The sequence below is a fragment of the Pogona vitticeps genome, chromosome 4 (assembly GCF_051106095.1).
Source record: "Pogona vitticeps strain Pit_001003342236 chromosome 4, PviZW2.1, whole genome shotgun sequence".
Taxonomy (NCBI): domain Eukaryota; kingdom Metazoa; phylum Chordata; class Lepidosauria; order Squamata; family Agamidae; genus Pogona; species Pogona vitticeps.
In genome coordinates this window covers 141,656,507-141,668,096 of record NC_135786.1, presented here as the reverse complement: position 1 = coordinate 141,668,096, position 11,590 = coordinate 141,656,507, and positions in this window count along the sequence as shown.

The following is an 11,590-nucleotide window of genomic DNA, read 5'->3' as shown; positions in this document are numbered from 1 at the left end:
TCATCCAGCAGATCTTTCCAGAAGACATCCTTTTCCAACACTGCCAAATGACTAGCTATTTCCAGTGGGGCATAATGAATTCTACGAACAGACAGATGGAGTGGCCATGGGGAGCCCCCTCATCCCGGTTATAGCAAACTTCTACATGGAGCATATTGAAAAACTGGCCCTGGCTTCAGCACCCCTCGCACCCACAATCTGGTTCCAATATGTGGATGACACCTTTGCAATTTGGAGCCACGGTGAAGAAAAATTGGAAGAATTTCTGAACCATCTCAACAGCATCCACCCAAATATACAATTCACCATGGAAAAAGAAATAAAGGGCCAACTCCAGTTCTTAGATGTCATGGTCATATGCAAAACTGCCCTATTTTCTATTTATATCCTTAACTATTAACTTCTCCTCTCCTTTCTACAACCCCAACCTGAACAAATAAACAGAAACAATAACACAAAAAAACCCAAACAAAACAAAACAAAACAACAAAAAAGGAAATTTTAAAAACCCATGTTGAAGAGAAAAAAGGAAAAAAGAAAACCCACAGAAAAAAAGAGAGACTGTGTTTTTAAAAAAAAAAAAAAACAAAAAAACCAGAACCCTCAGTGGGGGGAGCCCGTGCTGAAAAAAAGGGGGGGAGAAAAAAGAGAAAACAAAAAATAATTAAAAACTACGGGAAGAAAAAAAGTGTTTAAAAAATTAGAACCCACTAAGGGAAAAAAACAAAAACAAAAAGGGGGGAGGGGAGGAGGGAGTCTTCAAACATCTGATAACATCCAGTAATCTCTTCCAGTCAGAATATATTCTCTTTCAAACTACCAGTCTTTGCCAGCCCCCATGCAATCAGCAGATCTTAAGGCAGTTTCAAGGTTGGAAAAGTTGATTCTTTAGATGACAGCTTCCAGAATCTCACATCAGCAAAGCCACTGGTTATGCTGGACATTCTGGAGATTGTAGTCCAAAAAACTACCTTTTCTTTTTTTATATAAACATTTTATTAGTTTTTCAATCTATCTACATTGTTTTGTGCTTGTCAAACATCGTGTTACATGTTTTGCTTACAATTACTGTATTTATTTTTTACATCTCAGTGTCTTCCCGATTATCCCCCCCAAATTCCAAACATCTTTCAAACATTCAAACCATTCATATACAAATTTTAGTATATAATATGACTACTATCATAATATTACTCTCATATTATATAAAATTCTCAAGGTCTTCTAATAACATTCTTATTGAAAGTGGTTCCAGATCCATGAGCCAGCTTTATATCTAGTTTAGTTTACCTAAAATAAAAAACCACCATATTACATCTTTACCCTGATTAGGGCTCCCTTATTTCAATTTAGTTCTCCTTTTTAATATACAGAATATACCCTTTTACAATTCCAGATGATAAATATAAACATGTTTTTAATATTAAGGGGCCCTTCCTTGTTTTCCCTTTTTTCATCTTTCTAGGTAATTCCCTCTCTAATTTCCCTTTTGTCATTTAATATTTGTGTCTTTAAACATTCTGTCATCTTTCATGTCCTCTGAAACCATTTTGTAGATCTGATTTATGTCCACTAACTCTTTATGTACTTGGTCTATCTTCAATGGGTCTTCCAGGTTTTTTTTGGTTAATTTTACTGTTTTTTTTCCCTTTGTCTTCCCCTGGTACTCTCCTCTGGTCCAAAACTAATGTTTCTCTTAGATTAACTTCCTCAAGCTGCTGCTTTGATTGGCATACATCATCTGAGATACTCCCATTTCCTTCTTTGTTGTTCCCTGTTGCTTGGGGACTATAGTTCTTCTGATGTTGATTAGATAGTTTTGTCTCTTGATAATGAGATCTCACTGTTTCTAATATTGTTTGAGGGGTAGATTTTATTTTATTCCAAAATTGTCCTTGTTGTGCCATTCTGTTTCAGCTGCCCAAATTGTTATAAACAGATATTCAAAGTTTCCAGAGTCATTTCAAAAAGTCTGCTTTGGCTAAATAGGCCTGAACCAAATTTGAACCCTCAAAATACCAGGGTAGGGTGCAATATTTGTATCCGTGGCCTGATGGCCTTAAAGGTCCACTTTAGGGGTAATTTTCCAGCCAGGCTCAAAGAAAGTCAAAAGGAGATAACAGCAGAGTGCTCAAGGTCACCGCTCCTAGGCTCCATGCCAAAAGATTTCAGGTAGTCAAAACAGAGTCCAGATTTATCAAGTATAGTTCACAGGAAAGTTTCTCAAGCTTCACAACACCAAACTATAATATTCTTAAAGCGTATTTTTAAAAGTTATTTCCTTTCCATCAGCTATCCCTCTCACCAGATTTTTTGCCGCTTTATAGTTTCTGAGATGAGATAGCAATTGTTTTTTTTCCATATATAGGAATTATTTCCTCCAGGGGTATAAGCAATTAGTTGTAAAAATCTCACCCGGTAAACAGCGATGCCAGAAAGCTGATATTCTTGCTTCTTTTAGCCAGCTGCCGACAACTTGCAAGCAAGCCAAGGCTGCTTGTTTCTGCCCGTTGGCTGATTAGGGAGTTTCCTGGATCGAACGGGGGTGGCCGCCGCCCCATGATCAACAGGCTTCCCCCCCCAGTTCACCACCCCTCCAATCTGTTCATTTAAAGATGCCAGAGGAAACTGCTATGGTCCTTCCTGACCCATTTGAGAAACCTTACAGGACTTCATGAGGGGGGAGGGACTTGGATTTTCATCAACATCAGGAAAAGTCCAAGCTCCTTCTTCCCACTCATCATGAATGTCTGCAAGATTTCTCAAAGATGGCAATAATATTCTTATCTTCCTTTTCTGTGTGAAACAGTATCTGTCGTGTGTGTGCTCCCAACCTTTCAGATTAATATTATCAAGAGTGTTAGTGCAGTTTGCTTTTAAATATGATGGAGCTAAAATTATCCATAGGATCAACCTACTCATTTTGATAATCCCAGATTATTATTTGAAACATATCAAGGCCCACTACTTGACAGAGGTTGAGAAAGCATTGCCTAAAACAGAGTGCATTATCTCTCCCTGACACATTTTCTTTATGTATTATCAAGGCATGAAGAGAAACTTCCACATATTTGATTTACATTAAATGACAAAGGAACAGAAAGGGACCCATTAGCTACAATAATATTTTTCTTTTTAAAAGGATTGATTTGTTTAACTCATGTAAGAGTCTGGAACAAAAAATATTTTTACTTCAACAAATGAGATTAAAACAGCTAATTGCATTAATTATGTGTCTATGAATTTTGCTGCTAATATTGGACTGAGCTGTTTTCTGCATTTAAATCTATCCAGCTTGAAGCCAAATAAGCAAACGGAAGAAACTGTATGATCTTTTAAAAAGTACCCTTGGCGATTATATGACATAATGTCGTCATTAATAAGAAGACAACTTCTTTCCCATTTTGTTTCTATTTCTTTATACTGAAAATGTTACTGGATTTTTTTGTCTGCTTCTGCCAATCTCTGAACATGATGTAACAATACTTTACACAGTCTGTGGCTTTCTGTACTCCTGTTGTGATAGAATTATGAACCACGCTAGCCCTGTTTCAGGTAACCAGAAATCACATGTATAAATAGAGTTGGCAAAAAAAGCACACCAGTCCCCCTTCCTTCATACTTGATACCCCTCTGTTGACAGGGAACATTTACAGTGAGGGTGTGGTCCTGTTTGATAGGTCTGAAACCATCCATGGCTAAATGCAGTTACAGATGTTGTGCAAATTTTCTTTCCCAACATTCAGAGATTAAGAATCTAGGAAACAGACAAGCATACAGTCCCCTTTCTGATCCAAATCTCCGAAGTGATGTATAATTTTGAGGGTGTGTGTGTGTGTGTGTGTGTGTGTGTGTGTGTGTGTGTGTGTGTGTGTGTGTGTGTGTGTGTGTACGCGCATACTCATGCACACACATGTAGACCCTTCTTGATCATCTGACATCTACTAAGTATGCTCTAAAACAGTGGTTCTTAACCTTTTTGAAAGAAACGCCCCCTTGAGCCATTGAGGAAGTTATCATCGCCCCCCTCCCCACGGTGATTATTTATTTATTTATTTATTTATTTATTTATTTATTTATTTAAGACACTTAAATCCAATGACCCCTGAAAACAAAATTCAATTCCAAGAAAATGAAATGCCCCCAAAAAGTAACATTTAATGATTTAGTTGCAAGTGAATTTTAAGACACAAAAAGAAATATAAAAAGGGCATAAAAACAAACTGTAATGCAGGAACTAAAAATTTCAAGACGAAAACTCTGAAACTAAATTAAGATTGGAGGAAAATATATATTCATCCACACTGTAAAAAGGCTGCAGCCATCTTCACAGGTTTGGCTTGCTCCAGCGCCCCCCCTACTGCCCCCCTTCTGCTCCAGCGCCCCCGCGCCGCCCCTTTTCGTTTTACCGCCCCCCTGAAAAATGAAATCGCCCCCTGGGGGGCATTACTGCCCATGTTAAGAACCACTGCTCTAAAACACCACCTACTTAAGTTCTAAAGAAGTCTTTCCTGAGATTTTGGCAGAAAAAAAAAACCATTATTAATGGGATAGAAAAAAACATTCCAGGTGACAGATTTTAGGAATAATTATCTGATCTTCATGTGCTGATCCTCTTTCCTCTGCAAATCACTTTACAAAACACTGGGTCCATCCCTGAATTTTCCATGTTGACAGGAAAGCTCTGCAGTAATGCTGTCACAACACATCATTTCCAACTTACCACAACCTTACAAGTTAATAGCTCCAGAAAGCAGTATCAACAGCCCTTCCCCTGATCCTGCAGACTAAAAGCCATGCCTTCAATATGAGCATGGCTTACTCTCTAGCAAATATATTGTATTTGGATTTGAAACCTCAAGCTAAATAATATAATGTTCTATTTTTTTCCATACATGCATTGTTTATTTTACTGAAACTTGTTGTAAATTTAGTACTATGATATTGATTTCAGAAATGTAGTAGCTTCCAGGAGCTGAAAAACACACTTTTTTAATTGTTGGGGGGGAATAAGACTTCAGAGGATATTAACATGCCTATAGGGATCATATGTAGGCTGCAGGCCACACTTTCCTCAGCCCTCAGCTAAACCAAGTAAGATTTCTACAATCTATATGTTCTTTTTACTTTAAAACAGCAACTATATCTCAAGGGCGTGGTTGGGTGTAAAAGGTTTTGCGTTTCACATCTTCTCCACTTGACATAGAAATAAATATTTTGTATTCCAGGCATGTTTATATATTATTATTATTATTTTTTAAAAAAAATATCTGATTCATGACAATATTTGTTTTATAGACCAATCATTTTTTTAAAAAAATGTTTAAAAGGTTGGTATTGTAAATCATTCACTTTTTCACATTTACCAGCTCCTCTCCATCTTATTCTAATATAATATAAGCCAGCAATAAACTTAATACTTGTTCTGTCTGAGATGTTTATACCTTTTATAAGACAGGGTGCCTCTATTCCTATTGATCATTCTGCATTTACAAGCTATCTTTTTAAAAAGTGGTTTTATGTGACTGAGAACAGTATTCTTGTTGCAAATAAGGACGGCTTCCGTGATGCTGAGTGAGCCTTGCTAATGCAGCTTTTAGGAAGGGAAAGTTAAATAGTCTCATTCATTTCCTTTTCCTGATAATTGGTACAATGAAGCAATTCAGGGTGCAAATGCCTCACCTAAAATATACAACCGGAGATGTCAAATAGAGGAGATATTTTCCTGAGTTAAATCATTGGGCAGGAATGGCTTAGAGAAGCACCAATTACTCAAAAAATAAACACTTCAGTATGAAAGGAAGCATTAAAATATTTCTATCATCACCCACATTTCCATCACTGTCTGAAGCAGTTCGCCACTCTTTTAAATGGCTGCTATGGCGCTTTCTCTCTCCTTTTGTGATGTTCCATCATCCTTCCTGCCTTCGATATATCCTGCCAATCTACAAACATGCGGCCAGTGGGATTACATCTCAACTCAGTGTTGCCACCCAGTCTTGCCTGTGTGGTGACATCATAAAGCCTAATCAGGTTTGGTCACATGGTGACATCACAAAACCAACTGGAACAAAGGATGTTGCCTTATGGTCAGCTGAACCTTTAGTCTATCTAGCCAAGTGCTGAAAACTCTGAGTGGCAGCTGTTCTCCAGGGTTTTAGGCAAAATTCTCTACCTAGCCCTACGTACCGGTCCCTGGTACTTCCTGGTAGTTTTCTGTTCAGGGACTAACTGGGCCCAGTCCTGTTTACCTTCCAATCAAGATGAGATTCATTCTGTCCGGGGGGGGGTGCAGTGTTCTCAAGACATGCCTCAGTGTAGCCACCCCAAAAATGTCAAGAAGTTATGTTGGGGGAAATCATATGGGGCTAAAATGTTGATGAAAAACACCTCACATGACCCAGCTTTAGTATTTTCACCTTTACTAGTGACTGAACATAGTATCATAAAACAGAAATACAGCAATTTATGAAAAAAAAATCTCAGAGTCTGATACAGTGGGGTCTCGACTTACGAACGACCCGACTTGCGAACAATTCGAGTTACGAACCTGCCCTATAGGGAAAGTAAGGACTCGACTCAAGTTACGAACAGGGAAAAAAGTCCCCCCTCCCTCCCCTTAGAGGCTTCTGGAGGGGGGAAAAGGGTCAGAAACTTAAAAATAAATACTGTACTGTTAAATAAAGTCACTTACCAGGCCTTGGTAGCCCCCAAACCACAGGAAAAAGAGCAGGAAAGAGCTAAAAGCCGACACCCAGAAAGAGCCTGGCAGCCATTTTGTGGTTTTCCCCGCTCCTCTCCACGCCTAACAGCTGATCGGCTGGCTCTGAGCAGGCTTCCGGAGGCTTGCTCAGCACCTAAAAAGCCTGCCTGAGTGCCTTTGTGCTGAAAAAATCAGCACAACATGCTTTAAAACATTATTTAAAATTGGCTTCGTTTTTTTAAAAAAGAGTTCTAAAGTGCTGCCTTTAGTGTTTCCTGCCTTCCCTGAACCTAAGGGGAAAAAAGAAAGAAAATATCCCCCTCTAGTGGCAGAAGGCAGAATAGCAGCTTCCCATTAGTTTCTATGGACAGAAAAGAGCAGATACGGATTAAATGGTTTTCAATGCATTCCTATGGGAAATGCAGATTCGACTTAAGAACTTTTCGACTTGAGAACCACCTTCCAATACGGATTAAGTTCTTAAGTCGAGACCCCACTGTAATCTGTGGTTAGGGAGAGTGCTGTGGCTGCTCTTAGATTTCTCTTTAGATCAACAGCCATTGATAATTACATGAATATGCTTCACCTGATGCCATTGGCCATCACAATTATCCTTAAATAATATCAGAAGCTAATTATATCAAACAGTGTTCATGGCAACTTGCTGATGGCTTCTTCCTCATAGATACATAACCATAAATTACAAATCAATATGCAGGAAATTAAATTAACTTGTTTTCCTTTTAAATGTTTTGTCTTGCACCTAAATGTCTCTGAGTAATTCTGTCAGTCTTTTTACTATGGTAAGCCTGGAACATTTTGAGGTGTTTTTTTTAAAAAAAATATTCTTTGGGATCTTTTTTTTTTGGTGAATTTTTTTGTCCCCACCCAACCTCAAGCACATATTTATATTTAGCTATCAATTTTATTAAAATACTTTGTCAATCTCTTATTAACTCTAGAATTAATTACTGAAGTAATACTTTATTTGGTCTGAGTGCTCCTTCTTTTTGTTTTTAATAACTCTCTTGCTTGTTTCATTTTTCTTTCCTCTTGTATTGCCCACTTTTTAGATTTACATCCCTTTTTCAATATCTTGGTCCCTTGTTCCTTTCTAAATTCAGTCTGAGTTTCTTTAGATTGTTTTCAAGCACCTTCATAATCTTAATCACTGCTAACCCTCATGTTTGCTTTCTCTTCATTCTGCTTATATGTCTCATCTTTCTAAATGTCACGTCTAACACACTACAACAAGCTTTTACCACCAATATCTCTGGCTTCTTCTTGGAGGTTTTCCTAATTCTGTTCTCTGGATTCCTTTTTCTTGTGAGTTGTGTTTTGTAAAACTGCAAATTCGCAGCCATGTGTCTTTCTTCCGTCCTGATTAGTGTAAAATTAAGTATGTGTGTGACGGTAGCGATGATGTCATCTGCCCGTCACTGCTGTAGCTAGAGTTTATCTGCCTATAGCAGGACGGGAGGTGGGACTTCAGAGGGTGGAGCTATGGTATTTAAGGGGGGAGTGAATGAGGTGTGAGTCAGATAGGGCTTAGATAGGGTCCAAGATAGGGACATGATATGAGCCAGTTAGGGCTTGTATATGTTATAAAGTACTGTGTTAGTGAAGGTCTGAGAGAGAGTGTGTATGAGGGGATACTTTATTATTTCAGATTGCCTTTTATTTTAATTGATAAAGTGATTTACCATTCCTTTTGTTCTCACAAATAAACATACGTTTTTATTTTAAAAATCATTTATTTGTCTGAAGAGATTTATGAGGGAATGGTTGGTGGCAGCGTGAATAAAGTGTGTGTATGTGAGAGTGATGTGACACCTCCTTTGTGACATGTGAGGAGGCTGTCACAATGTGATTTTCAGCTGTGGTGGGTAAAAGATGGTGGTCAGTCCATCTCCACAGATAACATCTCCAATAATTGGTTTAATCAATATTAACATATTAAAATTTAAAATTCATTGTGGGGTTAGTTACAGCAGGTTGTTGTTATCAAAAACTATAATTTGTCCTTGTTCTGATTTTCAGATTACTCTAATCCTATTCAGGAATTTCCCCCAAAATGTGAATGGAGAATAGGATCACAGCAAGCGGACACACCCTGTTAGTGCACATGAGGATTAGTATTAATCACAGGCGAACTTGCATTCCATATCAATCTTTGTGGACAAACAGTCTTTGCATATGCATCTTTAATGACAAAGGTTTCCACACATTCCAGAATCATGTTCATCCAGAGTTCCAGGTCCTGTGGAAGTGTTCACATGCTCATAATTATGAAGGGCAGGGCACTCCTGCATGTGTGAAATCAGGGACAAGGTTCCACTCTACTCCCTGCTCAACAGCTTAGGCCAATGCACACCTAAAAAATCTTAATAAAGCTGTCAGGTCTGGCCTTCAAAAATGAGAAATTACATTTGTAAAAAGCGGAAAGAGTGATTTTACAAAATTGAAGATGTAACCTGTACTTCATAAGAGAAAGCAGTATTCTTGCCCTGAACATGCATACTCACACCTGGGATGAAATAATAAGTTATAGAGGTTTATTTTCTGAATGACAAAAGCTCAACTGTTCACAGCATCTTGTTCCCAGCAGTGGCCATCCAGGCGCAAAATGTACACACAAGAAATCAAGCAGATGGATTTCTCAGATTGCATATCCCTAACACTTGATATTCTGAAGCTGACTCCTTCTGCTGAAGCAGGATCCCCATTAACTTTGGGACTACCAGGAATTGATAGACCTACCCACCACTATTAATTTGTGTTTTAAAAAAAAGATTTAAGTGACTGGCTACTGCAACCACTTATGGATACTCTCAGATTCTCTGGGACCATAATCGGGAGGATGTGAACAAAGTATTATTACTTTTAAATTATATGCCTACATTCACAAATACATTCTCCCTCCCCATAAAAATTTAAGTTTCTTACTCTTCTAAATCTTGCTGTAATAACTTTGGCAGACCCTCTAAAATACCAGGTTTCAACTTTCTACCCTGTTATGGGTGCTTTTTATTTTTGCTTTGATGTACAGTAATTGATAACAATTGAAAAATGGATCGTATTATCAATACGGTATGAATTTGAAATGTTAGCATAGTAATATTCATGGAATGAATTATTTTGAGTATGAAAATTGTAATGATATATTATTGCAATTTGCCATTGATATATGTTCTTGGTTTTATATTACTACCATTGTCTCGTGGACCATTCCCACAACATTTAATTGTATTTTAAATGTTGAATTCTTATTGTATTTTAAATGTTGTAAGCCGCCTAGAGACCTTTGGGTAGTGTGGGTGGCATATACATTTAATTAATTAATTAATTAATTAATTAAATACTGTTTGGGAAAGTCACAAATGAATTTAAAACTATGATTTAAATCTCCAAATGATCTGAATTCTCAATTATGTCTGAGTGGCTTCTCAAACCACCTTTAACAACTCATGGATTCCATAGGTTAATGACATGTTGTATAAAATGCTTTTGCTATTTATTTTAAAATAACTACCTATCCATTTTATCTGGGTGAACCCAAATTCTAGCTAAATGAGAGTGAGGGGAAAATTCTCTTTTTGTTTCCCTGTCCATTTTTCTACCATTCATAATTTTATGAGCATTATGTTCAGACAGTTCAGTCCTAAATCTGTTCATTTTGAAGTCCCACTGAGGTCAGTAAGACTTACTTTGAGGTAAATGTGTACCAGATTGTAGCCTTAGATGTCTTTTTCTAGATAGCAAAGTCCCTACAATTATCCTTTCCTTATAGACAAGGTACTCTTATCTTTTGATCAGTTTAATCGCTCTTCTATTTTATTAATTCTGTGCTACGCTTTTATAAAACCAAGACAGCTAGAACTGTACTCAATATTTCAAATGAGACTGTACTTCTAGACACACATAAAGATGTTATAATACGGGCTGTCACATTCTCAATTGCCTTTTTAATATTTTCCAGTGTTGTTAGTCTTTTTCACTATCATAACCCTTCAAGCTTGTTTTCAGTGAACACCATATCAGTGAAAAATAATCCAGACTTCATTGTGTATATTATATTTTAGCCCCAAAGTGCATCACTTTTCATTACTGATTCTTATTTATGTTTGAGAGGGAGCCCTCCAGTGGTCTTCAGAATCTGCTCTGGATTTTACCACTGTGAATGATCTGGCATACACTGCAAATCTGGCTACCTCACTACTCAACTTGGGCTCTAGATCATTTTATAGTATGACACAGTATGAGTCCCAATACAGAGAGACCCCATTTTGATTTGGTAAAGCCCTCTTTAATTCTCTTGACCTATTTCGTATTATGCAGCAACCATCAATATGCTTCTGCTTTTGATTTTTTTTTAAAAAAAAAAAGCGAACTGAATATTTGCATAGAGGAGAGAGTGCCTTTTTGTGGGGGAAAAGTAAATTCTGCTTACTTTGCAAATCAGGCCTTTTTCCTTGCTTAATTCAGAAAGTCATTTTTTTCCCTCTCCCTTTTAGTTTTTGTGATCTAAGGGGAAATATGCACAACATACATTGAAGGTACATCCGTTGGTTAACAGCTATTCTCACAATTGTAGAGGAGACGGAGAAAGAGACTTTTGGGGGAGACCAACTTGTAGAAGACTGAGAAGACTGAAATGTTTATTTGGAGATACAAAGAGAAACTCTGAGAATGCAGAGGAATTAGGGTACTTTCTTTCTGATTTAACCTACCCGTTGCCATGGTCTCCAGTTAGAAAGGAAATACAAGAGTAACATGCATAGGTCTAAGGAAAATGGAGGTCACATGAGATCAGTAGATGCTGCATGAGTTCTGGGACATTGGGATCTCACATCAGGAATCCTTGACAGACCTTAAAGTTAACAAGAA